Below are 15,826 nucleotides of genomic sequence, written 5' to 3'. Positions count from 1 at the left end.
GTGGCCAGAGATCACTCTGTCTTTGACTCTAAACATTCCCCTGCCCTGCCCTGCAGAGTAATTGGTCTGGAGTAGGGACAAGACCAGGAAATAAACCTTGGTTGAAGTGGGGAAGCTTTAGAGGCCCAAGCCAGGTAGACGTCCCTGAAAGCTCCCATGGGTTTTCTTTTCTTTTCTTTTTTTTTTTTAATTTTTATGGAATGTAACTTTATTAACTGGGTTTGAAATTTTAGCATATTTAAAATTACCACACTCCTTATAGAAATCCCTATTTGACCAGATATTTTACTTTTTAAAATATCTGCTTCAGGGGCACCAGGCTAGCTCAGTCAGTAGAGATGTGACTCTTGATCTTGGGGTCATGAGTTCGAGGTCACGTTGGGTGTGGCACCTTGAACTCTCTCATTCAGAGATCCTGTTCCTGGTCTTGTCTCTGTTCTGAGTCTTGATCATCAGGTTCTCTTTTTCTCTGGACATGGAATCTGGATCTCTGATTTTGAAACCAAATTTGGACTCTTGACTCTGGAATGCCAATTTCTTTAGCAAGTTGCTCTCTGGTATCAATGCCAGGATAAGGGTTGTTCATAAATGCCTCGATGAGGATGTGTAATTGTGAAGAAGTGTAGCTGGTACGACACCGTCTGTCTTCTCTACTTTGAAATCTCCTCTTCAGAGTGATCTTGGTCTTGACTTGATTGTAAGTCCTCATCGGGTTCTGATTTTTTCTGGCACTGGTGCCTAGCTCTTCGATTCTGAAACCAAATCTGGATTTTGGACTCATCAGTGTTGATTTCTAAAGCGAGTCTTTGTTTGGTAGCATAACCTGGGTAAGGATTTTGGTGAAATGCCTTGATGAGGATTTTCAATTGATCTTCTGTGAATTTGGTGCGGCTGCTTCTCTGATTCATTGTTATGGTCTTGTTTGGAGAGTTGTCTTGGGCCATGTTGGAAGAGAGTTCTGAAGTCTAAGGATCAGTCCCATGGGTTTTCATTGGAAATTCTCATCCCTGCTTTCTACTAAGTACCCCAGCCCCAACCCCAGTCTATAGAGGGGGATCCACAGTAGCAGTAAACCTTCAAGGGTCTTTATCCCATATGAACTAGAATGAGTCCACTCAAGAACTAATCCCCCCTGTCTGGGATTGTAAAATGTGGGTTTGCTGTTCAGATGCATGTCTGGGGTCCATGGCAGGGAATGATCACTTCCAATGAAGACTTCACAGAGGTGATGGGCCTTGGGGCAGGATGGATTGGAGTTGGATAAGGAGGAGGAGGAAGGGCAGTCCTGATTTTGGAGTGATGGGGGCACAGAGCATTAGTAAACACACAGAGGTAGGATAACAAAGGCTTGATCCAGGAATGGAGGGACAGTGTGTGCCTGGGAAGAGTGGGAGCCAGGCACTGAGAGAGCAGAGCTCCTCCCTTCCAGACACAGAGCAGATCATGGCTGTGGAGCAGCTGAATATTTTATTGATGGAAAATTGGATGTGGCTATGGTGCTTGGGATGTGGATTCTGATTTCATGGCTGGGTGGACTAGATGGCCAATTAGGCTGCAGGAGGGAGGCCCACCCCCCACCCCAGGTTTCCCAGCCCAGTAGGGCACAGATACTGACCTTCCTACCCAGCAGTATCAGTGAGTATGCATGCTCTGGCTCTGGAAAGATGAACAACCCATTGCCTCATAGGCCTTCAGTTCCAGTTATTCAGGGGACATACATTTAGCACCTACGGTTACACCAAACGTCAAGTTAAGTGCAAATGAGATACAGATGCCTCTGCCCTGGGGATCAGGTTGGGGACACAGCCCCCCTAACAGCCTTCTAACTGTGGGAAGAACAAAGCACTGTGGCCTGAAGCCTCTCAGAAGAGGGGCTGCCTATGCTGATGCATTCCCCAGACAGAGGGAAAGGAGAGGGATGCTACCCAATATTTAGTGAGGACTCCATTTTGGGCAAAGCATGAGCCAGGAGCTTGCTCTATACTACAACCCTTAATCTTCACAGTCACTGTAAAAAGTAGGTATCACAGTTCCCAACTGCATAGACAAAAGGCATTCCAGGTGGGCACATACGTAAAAGAACACATGGGAAGGAATTTTGAAATGTGAGGATATTTAGCAGTTTGAAGAAGCTGAAGCACTGGAAACTTACGGGGGGGCTGGCAGGAAATGAGCCTAGGAAGATGGATTGGGGCTTTGCATGTCAGGATGACAAACTTGGACTTTACCCACCTAGCCACCTACCTTTGAAGGGTAATGAAAAGGATGGTCCCAAATGTCCCTTTTACTCCTACCCTGATGGCCTCTCTGGTCCTGGCCTCCTCTTCACATCCTAACCATTCTGTCATATCAACTAATAATGACTGTACACCTTTACTGGGAGCTACACACTCTCCTGGGCCCCGGGGATGTGGCAATGAACAAGACAAGGGCCTACTCTCACGGAGTAATGGAGGAGGGAATAGTAGAAGGAGACAGACACTATCTAGGACACAAACACACAAAGGCAAGATTGTGATAGGTGCCGTGAAAAAAATCAAACACATAAATGGGAAAGAAAGAGATGGGAAGGGGTGGGGAGGTTGCTTTAGTTAGTTGTTTCCTCTCCTCTCCATGGAGCTCTGGTTGCTGTGGGGTGCGGGGGTCTCAGGACATAGAGTTAGGAAGCTGTTCAATTTCCCCCATTTCAAATCCTTTCCTGAAAGTAAGTCCACTTCCTAGAAAAACATATCCCTTGCTTCCCAACATTCCTGGGCCACTGATGCTGCTCCTGGCCAAGACCAAGGGAAAGGCCCCTAACTTCAGACACAGCCTAACCTGATTCCAGTGGGGATTAAGCAAACGAGAGGCATGGCATGAGGCATCCTGCGCCCTCCCTGCCAGGATCAGGAGCCCAAAGTACAGAGTCCACTTTGAATCCCAGAGCTGGAAAGGAGAAAATGCCAAGGCCATGCAACAGTAGATGTTTGGAGAACGTTTTTGGGGATGGATTTCTTTCCCTTTACCCGTGAGCCATAGCAGAATATCATCCTCTTGGCAGCCCACAGGGTCCTTTCTCTGGAATGACCCCTCTGCTTCAGTGCCCCTTCTTGGCCTGTGGGTAGGGAGAAGACTTATTTAATCCCAGGCCCAACAGTCCTCAGAGAAACCAAGTCAGCCTGAGTAGTCTCCTCCCCAGTTCACAAAATCTTGGGCCCTTTCGATGTCTCTGTTTTCCCATCTCGGTGGCCAGACTGGTGTTTGTCCTAAGAGTAAGGGAGGAGGGGATGGTGGCAGGGTAACTTGTCATGCCCCAGTTTTTGGTCCATGATGCTGAATAAGCAAGGAGGGCTGTGGTGTGGAGCTAGTAAGTGGCCTCGTTGCATACGGGCCAACCTGCTGGGGCCTGGGCATGACACACCCAAAGGGGATGGTGAGCAGGTCAAACCAGTGGGGCTAGATCCAAGCTGTGCCATCCTGGAAGGATTCTTGGGAAACCAGGCAGATGCTAGTAAGGGTTGGAGTAAGAGCCCAGCTCACACCTGCACCAACCTAGAAGGACTTGGGAGGGGGAAGGGAGGGTGGGCCTGGACCAACTACAGGCCAGAGGCTGCATTGGGATCTGGACTAAAGTCAAGACGTACTCCCAAGTTCAGAGAAGGAAGCAATCCATGTTGGGCTGCTTATCAGTATCTTCCATCCCTCAAAGGAACCCTGGCTGGGTCTGGTTTTATTACACTACTTTTGCCCTCTTGCTTCCCTCAGGGAGTCATGGTAACAACTGGAGACTCTGGGGAATAATTTGGTGGCCACCTCCCTCGCTTAGAGGACCTTTTCCACCTTTCCACCCTCCTTTGGTAATTTCCTAAAGCCCGGCCTTCTGAGAGGTGACAAGAAGGAAGCATGTTTTTTTAAATTTCACAGAGCAGAGCATTATTCCCAGCCAGAGCTCAAGATAATGCAGAATTTGAGGCCATGTGTGTGAAAAAGAGCAATTCCATCCAAGATTCTATCTCAAGCATCCTAAAGCTGAATAATGGGAATTCCAGCGCTCTTCCCCTCCCTTCTCTCTGCCTCCATACACACACACACACACACACACACACACACGCATGCACACACATACATGCACACGCATGCACACACACACATGCACCCTCCCCCACAGCCATTTCAGAATCTTTCCCTTTTCTGCCAATCTCTGCCTCCTCCTCCCCACCCCCACCTCTCTTCTTAGCAGGAGCACACAAGGACAAGAAAATGTTACGACAGGACCCTCCCAGCCACAAAACTGGTTTCTCAGAAGGAGTTAAAGCAGACCTGGCCAGAATCATTGCTGCCCTGAGCCCATTTCTCAGACTCACCGTGTCTAATATAACCCAAGAAATGATGCAGTTGCATATAGTGGCCTTCACCAAACGGTGCCCAGGGTTGCCCCGGGGAGCCATCTCTGCTGTTGTTTTAGGAGAAGGCTAACTCACTTCCTGTGGCAGGAGGCTGCTGATATGGTCCCTTCCCAGGGATCAGCAGCTCTGAGGGGCTTGGGAAGAACACTTATAAAACGTGGGTTCACAAATGGGCCGCTGAGGGTCTGGGAAGGCCCTGAAACCTAATGCACAAGTGTGAATATGTGTGTTTTCCTGGGAACGAGAATGTTCTGTCTGATTCTCAAAGGAGTCAGAGACCCCGCCCAAATGTTACTAGTTTGGGGCAATAGGTAAAACAAAAAAATTGAAATGTTCTTTCTCTCATTTTGCTTCGCGATGAGTATGTTTTATGCAATTCCTCATGTAAAATAGAAGCCTGAGCCCATAGAAAGCAGGGGTTGATCATCCTGAATATGCAGTTCCTTGGATAGTCACCAAGAGAGGATCTGAGCAGGAGACATGATGTCACTTTTGGGGAGGAGACTCTTCAGCTGTCTGGAGTGAAGGGAGGAAGTAGGAGGAGAATCAGTGGCCTTGAACCCCGAGAGAGAGGCCAGAGCACCTTTCTGGGACACAGTCCAGGCTCTGCCTTGAACATACAGCTCTAAAGGAGATGTTGTGCAGATTTTAAGCTGCCAAATCCTGGAGGCCCTAAGGGAGAACCCAGCCCAAACCAACCCAGATGGTGTCTGGGCATCCTGTACCCTGCCTGCCAGGATCAGGAGCCCAAAGTGCAGAGCCCGTTGCCGAGTCAGACCTAAGACAGCTCAACACCAACACCAGCTCCCCGACCTCCCATGGGAGGGCAAAGAGAGAATGAGGGCCTCCACCCACCAGCCTCCGAGTCTCTTTAGCCCTCGGCATGGTAATTAATGGCCGGGAAGTTATGCATCAGCTTCGGCAAGCTAACATGGCAGGAGCTCCCTCCTGACAGCAGAGCTAATAAGAAATTTGCTAATGCAATTTATCACTTTAAAAAGCCATATGTTGGTGAAGATGAGTACTTCTCTGCGGCAGCCAGTCTAATTGTCAGAGCCGAGCAGCAAGCAGCTCTCTGAAGGGGGTGAGGATGATGTCTTCACTGAATCAGTGGCGCAATGCAGCAGACGGGGGAATGGGAGGAGGGGTGCTGTGCTGGGCCCCGGGCCCTCAGCCCATCCTGCTCCCAGGAAGCTGGTCTCTGCAAAACTGTTCTAAGGACCTTTGAAAATCCTGATGTGCCCTGAGCTCCAGCCCCTGCTGGAAGCTGCACTTGCAGCTTCTCAGTTTATGCTGCAGTATTAAAATAAGAAACAGGTCTGTCTGCAGTGACAGCTGATCTAAGTCTCAGCCAGTGAATGTCAACACACCAGACCCCACTCAGGCTCCTGGCAAATTTGGTTTTTCTCTCCCAGACCTCTGCAATGACTCCGTTCAGGACAAGGACCACTAGTCCTGAGTCAGATGCAGAGAAAGAAGATTAGAAATTCACCTCTGGCCCAACAAGATGTATGCTCCCAATTTAGACAAAAGGCAACTTGCTTTGAATGCCCAATGTTTGGCAAAAACAAACAATGGTTTCCGGAAGGGGAAAAAACTGCTGCCATGGGATTTTGTTTCACTCACTCCAAACCATCTGTCCCCAAAGGAGATTCACAGAGAAGCATGTAAAGCAAGTGTCCCTTGTGGGAACAGAGCTCAGGGCTACCAGTAATGCTATTTACTGAGGGATTAAGAATGTCCACATGTCTGGATCACCCTGCTTTCTGGAATAGTACTCAATCTCAGTTATCCCTGGGAATGAAGGGGTGCTGGGGAGAGTGATGAAGGAGGGCTAGCCACCAACACCCAGAGAAACAACACACCCAAATTCAATCAGTTTAGCTTTCCTCTAAGCCAAATGTTGATCCTAATTTTTCCCTGTCCTTTAATTAATGCTTTGAATTTTGGGTAGAAACACTCAAGGAGGACAAAGCACAAGGACCCAGGTAATAACCAGTGGAAAGAAGCAATGCCATGCTAGGGTTCTGGAGAGCTCTGTGTGTGTATACTACCCCTGATAACTGAGAGGAGCCTAGTTCCGTGCGTCAGCCAGTGCCTAGAGCAGTAGGCTGCCTTCTCGTTTAAGACCTTTCTTGGCCTATTGACTCCCCTACCCTCAGGAGTGACAAGTGAGGCCAGGCACCGGGAACTGGTGCAAATTTCTTTATGAGTCTAATCAGCAGGAGGAGGGTTTTGCAACAAGGCCCCTCAATGAGTTGAAGCCACCTATGTGTGTGCAACCCAGAGGCAGTGGGCAGTGGGCAACTCCCCTAGCTTCCTATTGTGCCTGACCAGCCCCTAGGCAGAGCAGCCTGAGTGGCCTGGGATCTGAGGAGCACAGCCTTCAGGCCTTGGCCCAGGGTTCAGCAGCCAAGGCTACAGAAGCAGAGAGGAACATCCACTGGGCCTACGTGAGTTGAAGAGGGCCCAAGGGCCCCTTTATGTGCACTTGAAAATGTATTTTAATGTCTGAGGTCCTACCCTCTTTTTAAAATTTTTTTTTTTAATTTTGCCTGGTTCTCCTCCCGTGTTTATTTTTCCAAATCAATCTTAATACCATTTTTGCCAAATTTAAAACAAAGATGATCCTGTTGATATTTGATTGGGACGACATTGAATTAACAGATTTATTTAGGGAAAATTTTGCACTTTTGCAAAATTGAGTCCTTCTATTTAAGTTAGAGTATATTTTTCCATTTAAATAAAGCCCTGCTGTTCAAGTACTTTTAAAATCTCTATATTGGCTCTGAACTCCCTCCTTTGATGGCTCATTTGCCAAAGATCTTGTAGACTCTTACTCACTAAGGGGGTAATGTGTTCCCTCTTTCTTGGTAGTGAGGTGAATTATATTCTAAAGGGAACTTCCTTTAGAATATAATTAAATTAAATTAAATTGCCTTAATTTAAACTGAAAGGCACTGGGACTAACAGCCACCTTGAGGTTTCTTGGCCTTGTGACCTTCAACCTAGACTCCAGATCCTGGAGCCTCCCTCATTCTGGATCCATACCACACACAGGAGGGCAGTCTCTAGCCCAAGGCCAACTAAACTGAAACTTTCACCCTCCTCCCAGGGAGGAGACCCAAGGAAGATAAAGTCCCTGCCTTCAAGATACACGATTAGTAGGTGAACTTGAGAGCAGGTGCTGGTACAGATTTCTCCCAGTTATAGCCCCACTCACACTTTTCTCAGGTAAGCCCTCTGCAGGGCCAGCCAGCTCCACAGAGGCAATGGTACAGTCACACACATCCTAGTGTGTAGCTGGATACTGTGCTGGGCTTAATGCTCTATTGTCACCATCTTGGAATTCTTAATACTTTTGAACAAGGGACTGCACAGTTTCATTTTGCACTGGGCCCCACAAGTTACATAGCTGATCCTGTTTCTCTGTAACAGTTGGAGACTCAGAGACAGGAACAGTCCAAGTCACACTCAGAGTTGGCTGACATTCAAACACAGGTAAGTCTGGGTGCAAAGCTTGGCCCTTCAGCAGGCCCTGTATCCAGCAACAAGCAAAGCCTCACTTCACCTGCAAATAGGCCCGAATGATCAGTTTTTAAGGGGACACATCACAGGGGACTCAGAGCTTGCTTCCTCTGTTCCTCTTCTCAGCCTGCCTTCTGGGGTCTGGGCTATAGCAGCCCACTTAGAGAATCCTCAGCACAACTTGCTGGCTGTCATCTGGACTACCTCAGGCATAGGCCTGCTCAGTGTTTCCCAACTTCTCCAGACTTTTGCCTCTCTCAAGACCTCCTGGGAGTCTGGGCCAGCAGAAGAGAGCACTTCCAGACCATTGTTAACAGGTACACATCCGGTCTCCTGGCCAGAGGAAGTCACCATGGCAGGAGAAGAGAAGGGCCTGAGCTTCTGGGCCTCAATCCATTAAGGGTTACTTAGCCACCAAGCAGTGCAGTCAGGGAGGAGGGAGTGGTAGGGCTGCAGTCTGGAAAGCTCAGGGCCACATGTGCTCCAGAAACGTTGATATCTCCCCTCCTTCAGTCCCCTTGGCCAGGAGGGTGAAGCCAGCTTTGGCAGTAAAGGTGTCAGGGCACTGCTGGGAAGGTAGAGCCTCAGGGAATTCCCCATGGACATTCACCTGTCTAGGAAGCCTTTCCTCCTGAGGCCTGCCTGCAAGGATTCCGGCAGCAAGAGAAGGAGTCATTGGTAATTGCCCAACTGGAGAGGTAGAAGGAAAATATTTAACTATTTATTTAACTCTATCCATCCATTTATACATTCATCCCTTCATTAATTTAGCACTTTTGAATGCTTATTTTGGGATCATCTGGGTTAGGGGCTGTGAGTACAGCTGAGAAATGTAAGACATGGTCTGGCTTCCAGGAACTTGGAATCTAGATGGAAAGTCAAAATTAGCACACATGAAACAATTGGTGGAATACAATACAGTCAAGTGGAATATAATATGATCAGTGCTAGATTGTGTGGTAAGACAGTAAGCGCTAACGTGGAGTTTAGTAAATGTGTCCCAAGGGAATGCTTTGCCAAGCTTTGCTCAGTTCTATGGGGCATAGAGATAGATGAGACATGGTCCCTACACCGGAAGCCCTCAGTTCTAGGGGGGGACACTTGTCAGTAGACAACTTTGATATGCACAGGGTGCTGTGGAAGTACAAAGGAGGGCCACTGAGCCCAATCCAGGTGATAGAATGCCTGAGCTGAGTGAGGGTAGACACCCAAAGGAAGGTTGGAAGGATGCCGTAGGCACAGAGAATAGTATAGAAAGATCTAATGGTCTGGTATGATTGAAAACTACACGTAGGGAGTTCTCAGAAGTAGGAAGAGGCAGAAAATGAGGATAGAGAGGCAAATACAGTCAGATCATGCAGAGCCTTATTAAGGAAATTGGCCTTGTCTTGGTAGATGGTGGAGGCCACTAAAGGTTCTTAATAGCTAACTCTCATGGTTGGGAGGAAGATGGACTTGAGAGGAACACAGCTGCAGGCTGGGAACCAGTTAGGAAGCAACAACAATAGTCCATGTGAAAAGTGATGGGGGCCTGCATCAGGTCAATGGGAGTCGGGACGGAGAAGAGAGGACAGGTCTTACTGTTTTCACAGCCTGGAATGCATTTCCCCATTTGTTTTTTACCCAATTTCCTCCCTGGATCCTTCAGATCTCAGTTTCTCTGAGTTGCCTTCCCTACTCCCAGGCTAGGGCAAGTCCCCCTACTGTACCGCAGCATAGCTCTGGGTACCTCCATTCATTAATTTTCCCAACTGTCATTCTAGATTTATTCCTGAGGTTATTTGATTAACATCCAGGGTGCCCAATAAAACTGTGTCTTAGCCCATTCAGGCTGCTATAACAAAAATACTATAGATTGGGTGGTTTAAACAACAAATATTTATTTCTCATAGTTCTGGAGTCTGGAAAGTCCAAGATCAAAGTACCGGCAGATTCAGGGTCTGTTGAGGACCTACTGACTGGCTCATAGGTGGCAGTTTTCTCACTGTGTCCTCACATGGTGCCAAGAGAACCCACTGGGGTCCCTTTTATGAGAGCACTGATTCCATTTGAGAGGGCTACACTCTCATGCCCTAATACGTAAGGCCCCACCTCCAAATACCACCACACTGGGGGTTAGGATTTCAACATATGGATTTGGGGGGGACACAAACATTCAGTCCATAACAGACTGTAAGCTGGGTAGGGGTGGGGACCATGTCTTGCTGCCTACTGTATCCTCAGCTCTTACCCAGAGTCTGGCACAAAATAGGGGCTCAATAAATATTTCTGGAATGAATGGATGACAGATTTGGCTGCTATTTGAAAGCTCTATAAGAATTCAGAGAACATCTATGTGGGCTGGAAGAGCTGGTGTAGTCTTCACAGACAAGATATAACACAGAAAAAAATTAAATAAGATAACAACACAATAGAGATGACAAGACAATTGATGTGATACGTGTCAGATAAACAGTACAAATACTGTATGTTAAAAGGAGGGAGAACATATCAACTATGAGGTTTTTGTCAGCAAGTAACAAAAAAAAAACCTCAACTCAAATTGGCATTAACTGCAGGGGAATTTATTATCTCTCACAGCAGAGGCTCAGAGGAAGGCAAACTCATGGTGCTTGGTATAGCAGCTCAAGAAGTCCTCTCCCTCCTGCTCTGCGCCCTTGAGTAGGCTCTGTCTTCAGGTGGGTAGCAGAATGCCCCCAGCAAGTCCGGGCGTGGAAATAGCCTGCCGAAGAGTGGGAGACTGTCTTGTCCCATGTCTCTTTCCCAGGAGCTCCCCAGCAATCTCTCCCATCATCTCACCAGTCAGAACTGGGTCACGTGTCCGTTCCGAGGCTGACCACTGGTGAGGGAGTAGGATTCCTGTGACTGGCTTAGTCCAACTGCAGTTCCCTCCTGGGGCTGAGATGGGTCACTGTTCACTGAGTGAAAAAGGAGTAAACATCCCATACAAATCAGGATCTCTTAGACATGAATAAATGGGAGAATGGATGTTGGCTAAAAATCAACAGTGTCCACTGCACCGACCCCTTTGTATACATCTACTTATACCATTCATCCCATACAAAGAGGTCACTCTGTGTCAAAGCTATCTAGAAAAAGCTTGATGGTGGAAGTAGGATTTAAAGCGTCCAACTCTTGGTTTTGGCTTAGGTCGTGATCTCAGGGTTGTGAGATTGAGCCCTGCCTCAGGCTGTGCACTCGGTGGTGTGTAGTCTGCTTGGGATTCTCTCTCCCTCTCCCTCTGCCCCTCCCCAACTCTCTGTGCATGTTCTCTTGCATGTGCTCTCTCTCAAATAAATAAATCTTTTTTTTTTTTATTCATGAGAGACAGAGCGAGAGAGAAAGGCAGAGGGAGAAACAGGCTCCCAAGGAGCAGGGAGCCCGATGCGGGACTCGATCCCAGGACCCTGAGATCATGACCTGAGCCGAAGGCAGACGCTCAACCATCTGAGCCACCCAGGCGCCCTCAAATAAATAAATCTTAAAAAAAAAAAAAAAAGGGTAGGACTTACACACCTGAAGAACAGGTAGTGAGAAATGGGGACATGGAAGTGGGAATTAGCCAGGTTTGCTCCCAGAAAATGCCCCTCCAAGAGCTACTGTTTAAGACAAGGCAATGGAATGTATAATGGAAGGTGCTAGACTTGAATGGCAAAAAGGCCTGGGTTTACATCTTGACTCCACTACTCAAGTTTCTTAACCTCTTGGAATCTCAGTTTCCTCCTCAATGAAGTGGGACTGGAGGATCTGCCTGCAGATGTGTGTGATCAGGATCACACCAGACTGTTTGGGACAGAACCTTGCACATAGAAAGTGCCCAACAGATGTTTGTCTCCTACCTTTCTTCCTTGAAAAAGGAAGTTCTGGAGAACACTTTGAGTTGCCAACACAAACTTCAGTCCTACTGTGAAAGAGAGGCACCAGGCTGTACTTGCATGCCAGGACTTGAAGCATGAGTTTTCCTTCTCACTTGAGTCTTAGATGAATGTTGGGCCTCTTCTTGCCCTCTTTATTTCTAGCTCTTGGCCCCTTTTGACATCAACTTTGACTATAGCAATCCAGGTGAGATGTTACAGAGGGGCTCATCTTTTTTTTTTTTAAGATTTATTTATTTTTTGACAGAGAGAGAGCATAAGCAAGGGGAGCGATAGAGGGAGAGGGACAGGGAGAAGCAGGCTTCCCGCTGAGCAGGGAGCCCGATGCGGGGCTCCATCCCAGGACCCTGGGATCATGATCTGAGATGCAGGCAGACGCTTAACCGACTGAGCCACCCAGGCACCCCAAGAGGGTCTCATCTAGAGCCAAGGATGCAGAGATGGAATGAAAGATCCATCTAAATACCTCTGTTATCTAAGGGCCCATCTAAGGGCCTGATTCCCCAAGGAGTTTAGAGCTGTGGTTAGGATTCTTGGGGTTCATAGGATTCAGGACCCATAAGAGAACAGAATGTTGTAGACATTCTTATCAGAGAAATGCATGTGTGTACAAAGATTATTGTATATAATTTCCAGGGATTCTGCAACACTCTGAAGCATCTTCTTACAGAAGCCCCAGAATGAGAAGCTCTGACACAGAGGGTTTGTTTGGGATGGTCCAGAACTGGTTTCTGCAGACAAGTGGGAAAAGAGCTGACTTTGCACCAGGATAAAACCGCGTAGTGACCTGCAGCTTTAGGGTCTGGATGCCTGCTGCTGGCCCCTTTGTTCCTGGCTCCACACTCAGCCCTTGGCCTGGGCACAGTTTTGGGTATAGACTCTGCACATACAGACACTTAGAGGGCTTTGGGTGATGCTGATTTCAGAGAAACCAGCTGAACATGTTTAGGATGACAGGTTCTTTGTCCTGAAACAGAGGATTACCTCCCTAAGAGGTCTTAGGAATCCAGGGACAAAGAGAGGAAAAGACAGAGATGTAGATGCAGAGAGAAAGATGACATCGAGATTTAAAACAAACAAACAAACTATCAGGAAAGCTGTCCCCAAGAACTTCAGCCACTGGGGGAGGTGGGGGAGGGGCTGCTAATCTGAGCAGGTTGAGAAAGGGCAGTTTGGTGGGGGGGCGGTTAGGGCAGCAATCTTGAAGAAGTGTGCAGCACTTACACAAGATTGAGAAAACATCAATTGTCCAGATCAAAGAATGGGGGAGGAGTGCTTTCTGAACTTTATGGGAAAGCCAAAGCTGGCCCAGCTTCCCATCTATTGGCGCTGCCTCTGTGGCCCCAGCTCCGAAGCCCAGAAGCCCAGTGGTCTGCAGAGGCCCAAGGACGCTCGCTGCCCCGCCCAGAGTGTTAGCTTGGTGCGAGGAGGAGGACCACAGCAGTGGCTTCTTAATGGAGCTCCCCAGGAGCCCAGCTCCATTGGCTGCCTGCATTATTAATGCATTATGTCATCTTTCCTTGCACTTGCTCTCAGCTGCTGAAATTTTATAGAGCAGTATTATTAATTGAAGCAATTAGTGCTGGGGATTCAGCACAGCCACGTCAGGGGGCGGGAGATGTGCAAGGCAAGGATCCCTCCCTCTCTCTTTGTGCCCCACTCTCCCTCTCTCCCACCCTCTTCTCTGTGCCTCCCCCCCACCTCTCTCATTTCTTTTGTGCCCCCACTTCCCTCTCTTTCTCTTCCAGTTCTCTCTCAACATCCATCCCCAACCCCCAAAATGCCCCAGTACCTACTACCCTTCCCAGGCAGAACTCATTCACAGTCTCCAGCACTTTCCCAGCATGGGCAGACAGACAGAATGATAGTGTCACTGTGGCTGACTCCTGCCTGGAGTTGCTAGCCTAAATTGGGATGGAAGACCATCCCTCACAGTTCTTGCCTTGCCTCAGAGTCCCTGGTGGGGGTAGAGGGTGGCAGGTAGAAACAAGAGGAGTTCCTTGCCTATCAGACCCATTCATTCGTTCATTCATTCTTACTCTGGTGCTATGGGAAATCAGTAGGAGATAACAGCTCAGCCCCCTGGGACTGGCATTGTAGCCAGAGAAACTAGACTGCCCCTGAAACAATTAGAGCAAAATAAGGTACAGCAAAGGGTCCTAAAGAAGTGATCCCCCAGGGATTGCCCAGCTCCTCAGAGCCCACCCTGTGGCCCAGGTGGTGAGAAGGGGCTGGGGAAGCCAAAGAGCCCTGAGGGGTGAGAAAATCAAGGTACCAGCAAACTGCAGGAAGGTGGGAGCAGGACCAGCTCCAGCCAGGAGAAAGGAAGGAATATACAGACTGGGCAGGTAGAAAACAGAGCCCTGGAGGGACTGGATGGCTCCCCAGCCCATGAGACGGACACTCTCAGCCCAACCCAGCTGAGGCTGAGACCTAGAAGCAACTAGAAAACCTGACCAGGGGCCAGGACACCAGGACACCAGGGCCCTCACCCCACCTCAGATCCTTTCATTGGAAATCAGAACTGACACCTGAGAGGCCGTAGGCTCAGGTTCCCTGTAAAATAAAGAGGTACCAGGATGGAAACATACAGGATGAACAGTCACCTGCTGCCCCTCCCCAAACACCCTGCTTCCCCCACCCCCAGCATAATATCACCTACAGCAGGGCTGCCCAGTATGGGCATCAGATGTTCTATTCTGGGCTGTCGGGTATGGCAACCACAAGCCACATGCAGTTATTAAGCGCTTGAAATGTGGCCCTATGTGGAAGGCCTTGAGTGCCATGTAAAGAAGGTAGGACTTTGACCTATGGGTGATAGTGAATTATGGGAGGTGTCTGAGCAAAGGAATGTTTGATAAGAGCAGCAAAGCTTTATGGTTTTGTTTGCTTATTGGTTTGATTGCTACCATACTGATCATGGCCTTCTGGGTGATGGGCCCTGGTCTAAGCTCGTGCACAATCTCATTTAATTCTCACGTACAGCCCTGTGAGGTTGATGCTTTACAGATGGAGAAACTGAAGTTCAGTGATGGCAAGTGTCATGCAATTAGTGAGTGGCAGAGGAATTTGAACCCAAGTCTGTCTTACTCCAAAGCCTTGAAACACTATGAAAGGCTGGCTCTAAGAAAATTAATCTACTATCAGAATATAAAAAAGGGTTGGAATAGGAGAAGGGTTAGTGATGTCTCCTACACTGGTGTCCAAAAACAGTGCTGTCACTCAGAAAGGCTGAGTAAATCCTTGCTCCTTTAAATTGAATTGAGTGAAGCTTCTGGAAAGTCCTTAATCCCAACCAGGCTGCCAAGAACTAAGTCTGGCACAGGCCTCTAAGCAACCTGTTTTCACCAGGCAGCCTGGGAATCCAAAGCTCTCACAGGCTCGCACAAAGTTTACTGTCCATTAGAGCTGCTAACAAGCCAAGCTGCTTGACAGGACTATTTCCAGGGGTGATGGCCAGGCCTAGGACTGCTGGAAGGGGACAGGTGTAAAGCCTTGCTTTGTGAAGGTGGCATTTCTGCTGGCCCTATCATAGGACTCTGCCTGTCCCCAGGTTCTCTCCAGGGGTATCTGAGCTAACCTCCCCAGCTGGGAAGAGGGGCCTGGACCAGGGGCCTGTAGGACCCAAAGACAAGGTCAGACCCAGAGTTATAGGGTTCAAAGAAGCTGGATCAAGAGACTCTGATTTCTGGAAAATCAGATTTTTAAGTAGAATTTGTCTTCATACTCTGCTGTGCCAGATTCAGCCCTATGTCTTCTCCCAACATACCCTCAATCAGAACTTTAGTTTCTCATACCCCCCAGGTTCTCTTAGAAAGCTTTATGAAAAATTCATTTATCCTGAGATGTTAGGACTTTAAATCCAATTCATTTTAATCTTCTATCCCCCTTCTAGGAAAATTGTATTCCATGGTGGAATTCCAGGCCCTCCAGGTTTGTGAGGATGCAGTTTGAGCTAAGATCAAACTTGTCTGTGGACAAGGCCATCCTGGCTGATAGCAATTTGGAGTCTACGAGAGAACAGTTCCAGTGAGGCAT

General features: G+C 48.2%; 1 pseudogene; it reads right to left on the bottom strand.

Annotated features, from left to right (window-relative positions):
• Positions 1–406: 406 nt before the first annotated feature.
• Positions 407–944, bottom strand: LOC110590419 (annotated as a pseudogene).
• Positions 945–15,826: the final 14,882 nt, after the last annotated feature.

This window comes from Neomonachus schauinslandi, chromosome 10 (assembly GCF_002201575.2).
Source record: "Neomonachus schauinslandi chromosome 10, ASM220157v2, whole genome shotgun sequence".
Taxonomy (NCBI): domain Eukaryota; kingdom Metazoa; phylum Chordata; class Mammalia; order Carnivora; family Phocidae; genus Neomonachus; species Neomonachus schauinslandi.
This window is presented reverse-complemented; position numbering and strand designations above follow the sequence as displayed.